Genomic DNA, 4049 nt, shown 5'->3' with positions numbered 1-4049 from the left:
TGGCCATAGCCCACTTACTCACTCTTAATGAAAACACAGAGAGCAGCCAGCACAGGATCCAGGAGCTAAATCAACCTCTGCAACATCAAGGCTGTGCACAAAGCTCTGCTGTGAGAAGAGATGAGTTTGTGCCATCGGGACAGCTTTATTCTTACTGGTGCTGCCTGAAGGGTATCAGTCAGGGCTGCTGTCCCCTTTCCTCTGGCTCTGGTTCCCCAAGGAGAGCTGTGGGTGTGCTGACAGCAAGCTGATGCCCACGCAGCACACCTGCCCAGAGGATGTGACTCCTGGGCTGAGGAAGTGATCACCTGACTCACTTTAAAACACATGTTCAACACATTGACTCCCTGTTGATAGGCTCAACAAGAGGCCAAACAAACACCCTCAGTGCCTGGAATGCTTGGATTGCATTTTCTTTGGTCCCTCAAAGTAAACATAAATGAAAACCAAGCACACAGAAGGGAATGTTTGCATTTGAATGTCGAAATTAGGCCTTACAAAAGGGGAGCATTGCTTTCTGCAAAGCTAAATAATCTCTAGCTGATCCATCTACTGAAATTCTTTGAAAGCGTCAAAAAAAAAAAACCAACAACAACAACAAAAAAAACCAGTCCAAAAATACCAAAGAGATTTTGGTGGACTAGTCAATGTTTTACAGTGTTTCAAAAGGCCTTTGATTAAATCTCTAAGCTAGAGAGGACTCAAGCAGCTAAATAATCACTGGGCAAAAGGGAAAGTACAATCATGGTTAAAAAACTGGAGATGTGTTATAAGTGCATCACAGATGGAAAACAAAGAGCAGAATTGAACTGCGAGTTTCTGCGATGGCGGAAGGTTAACGCCAGCCAGCTTTGGGGCTCTGCAGAACTCTCATATTGCTGCTGTATTTACCACTGATCTAGAAAAAGAGCTGTATTGTAAGATGGCAACATTTGCAGCTGTCATAATTATTTCAGCTAAGCAAGACAAGAGGGGACTGTGATGATGAGGAAGTGCTAACGAAACAGAATGCACCATGTAATGGTGATTTAAATTCAATACTGAAAATGCAAAACAACGCACATTAGGGAGGGACATGAGTACTGCTTCTAAATCTGACAAGCTCTCATTCCTTTATACTAAACTGGAAAGTAGAAACTAGGCATTTATGTAAATATCTATGTGCTATCTCTAATCTTCACAAAGCTGTAGTCAGAAAACAAGTTAGTAGAACACAGGAAGAATAAGTAACATACTGGTTGACACAAATTATTAGAATTCTCTACAAAACCTCTGGCATAGTGTGCAGTCTATCCTCACTCAGAAAGTGAGGTGAATGTATTTGTCTAGGGGCATAATTTGGAGAAAAGGCTTTTATAAAAAGCAATGCTTTGTTACATTTGGATTATTTATCCTTGAAAGATGGCAAAAGATGTGATAAAAGCAACCAGAGTAACAAAGCAGGGAATAGTGTCAAGAAGTAAGTGCAGAAACACCTGCTCTCCTGTCTTACTGTTCAAGAAACATGAACCTACCTGATGGTGACAATCTCAAATGGGTGACATGAACCTTTTTGGCACAAATGCTAAAAGTGAGACACAACTGAGGAAGTAGATATGGCACAAAAATTACTGACAATCACAAAAGTTAAGACTCATCTACGCTTACGAACATAACAAATGTATCTCTCAGTGTCTATAGTTAGCCAAACACGGTATTTTTAATAAAAATGTAAATAACTAAGCTTCATGGTTTATAACAACATCTAGATATTAGAAAGCAAATTTATATATAGTGGGAGATAGCCTGCAGTGCCAGGGTAATTGACCCTCAGGCATGGTTCAGCTTGTGTTTCAACATCCATCCTAGGCACTTCTACTCTTGTACAGTTTGCAGCTCCTCCTGATAGGATATTTTTAGATAACTGCATTTTGTCCAGCCATAAATGCTATTGGACATCACGAAGCAGTCATGTGTGACAGGATATTTTGGTAACTATAGGTGAGAAATGTTCAGCTTCATGCAAGCCTTTGCGAGTGTCACACCTGCATTACCTCACACGCCATTTCACACAGGTGAAGCATAATTAACCTCCTCTATTTCCTGATTCTGTGCCTGTACTCCAATGTGCTGGCAGCTGGAAACTGAAGTCATCAACATTTCAGGTTCATAGAATCACACAATCACTGAATTTTTAGGGTTGAAAGAGATCATCCAGTCCAACTTTGTTGCCAAGGGAGGGTGACCTGGAGCAGGTGACACAGGAACATGTCCAGTTGTGTTTGGAATGTCTCCAGAGAGGGAGACTCCACAACTTCCCCAGGCAGCCTGTTCAGTGCTCTGCCACCCTCAATGTAAACTTCTTCCTCATGTTCAGGCGAAACTTCTGTTTTAATTTATAGCCACTGCTCCTCGTCCAGTTGCCGGGCACCACTGAAAAGAGTCTGGCACTGCTCTTGACACCCATCTTTGAGATATTTATATGCATTAATGACATGCCCTTTCAGCCTTCTATTCTCCAGACTAAATAGGCCCAGGTCGCTCAGCTTCTCCTCATAAGAGAGATACTCCAGACCCCTCATCATCTTTGTGGCTTCTGCTGAACCCTCTGCAGAAGGTCCTTGTTTTTCTTGTACTGAGGAGCCCAGAAGTGGACACAGGTTCTAGACTTGCCAGTGACATTCCTTTCCTTTTCTAATGTTTTCTAAGGCAAGCTTTCCAATCTGTAAACCATTTCTCTTTCACTGCTGCCATGTGAATATATTAGTGCGGGCAACCACTGAATAACCAACAACATTAAGCAGAAACAAAACCACCCCGCAACACACAAACCAAATAAGGAAAACAGGCCCCGAAAGAAACCTGCTCAAAAACCCTGCACTGCTCCTTGTGTCCTCCTGAGCTGAGGCATTCCCAAGCTTCCCCACCTCTGGGAAATGCTCTCAGTGGCATTTCCCCTAACCATCTGTAGTGCTGGACACAAGGTGCGGGCAGCAGACCCTTGTGCCTGTCAGGAGGCATAGCATTCCTGGTACCACACACCAACCTGTCTCCATTTTTCCCAGCCGCCATCCCCAACCATCCCCAATGGCAGCAGAGCACACTGCAATGCCACCTTCTCCTTCTTCTCCAACTCAATGTCAAGACCCTGAAGGGAGGTTCTTGTTAATAGATCACTAGGAGTGGACTACAGTGAAATGACATAGAGGTGACTGGTGTTTTTATATATATACATATATATATATGTGTGTGTGTGTGTGTGTGTGTGTGTATGAGCATAGTTCACGTTCTTTTACAAGAGCTGTAATTTGATCCGGCACTGCTTGTGGGTCATGCCAACTATTACATGAGCCCAGGTGATAGCAGGAGGAAAAGGGTCAGCATTATGACTTTAATTTCAGGAGGGGACAATCCCTGTTGGACTCACTCCAGATAGTCAATCCTTTTGAATCGGTCATCAACGCACTGAGGATTAATATCTTTCTCCTCATTACCCCTCTGAGGGTCAGCCTGGATTTGTCCTGGGGAAAACCTTCCAACAGGTCCACCTTACACCAGGAAACTTCACAGGTCTGACGTGCCCAGGTAAACACCTAAAGGAGAATTATCATTAATTAGAGTTTTATGACTGTAATGTCAGTGACAGGACTCGAGGAAACAGCATGAAGCTGTGTCAGGGGAGGTTTAGGGTAGAGATCAGGAAAACGTTCTTCACCCAGAGGGTGGCTGAGCACTGGAACAGGCTTCCCATGGAAGTGGTCACCGCACCAAGCCTGGCAGAGCTCAAGATACACTGGGACAAAGCTCTCCAGTGGCACATTCTGATTCCATGATAATTTCATAACGAGGGGACAGTCACCATTTGGCTGGCCCTCAGCAGCAACACCCTTCAGTAATTCACTGAGGGTCAGCGTCCCTTTCCCAGTCTCCTCGGGGGCTCGCTCACACTTCCTCCTGGAGAAAAGCTCGCGATAGGTCCGGGTCACGCCAGAGAGCCCCACAACAGCCTCGGACCGTACGGGTCGCTCCAGCACCCGACCCAAGGGACCCTGTCAGTGCCGCCAGCTCAA

Source organism: Catharus ustulatus, chromosome 1 (genome assembly GCF_009819885.2).
Source record: "Catharus ustulatus isolate bCatUst1 chromosome 1, bCatUst1.pri.v2, whole genome shotgun sequence".
In the NCBI taxonomy this organism is placed as follows: Eukaryota; Metazoa; Chordata; class Aves; order Passeriformes; family Turdidae; genus Catharus; species Catharus ustulatus.
Note: the sequence above shows the minus strand (reverse complement) of the source record.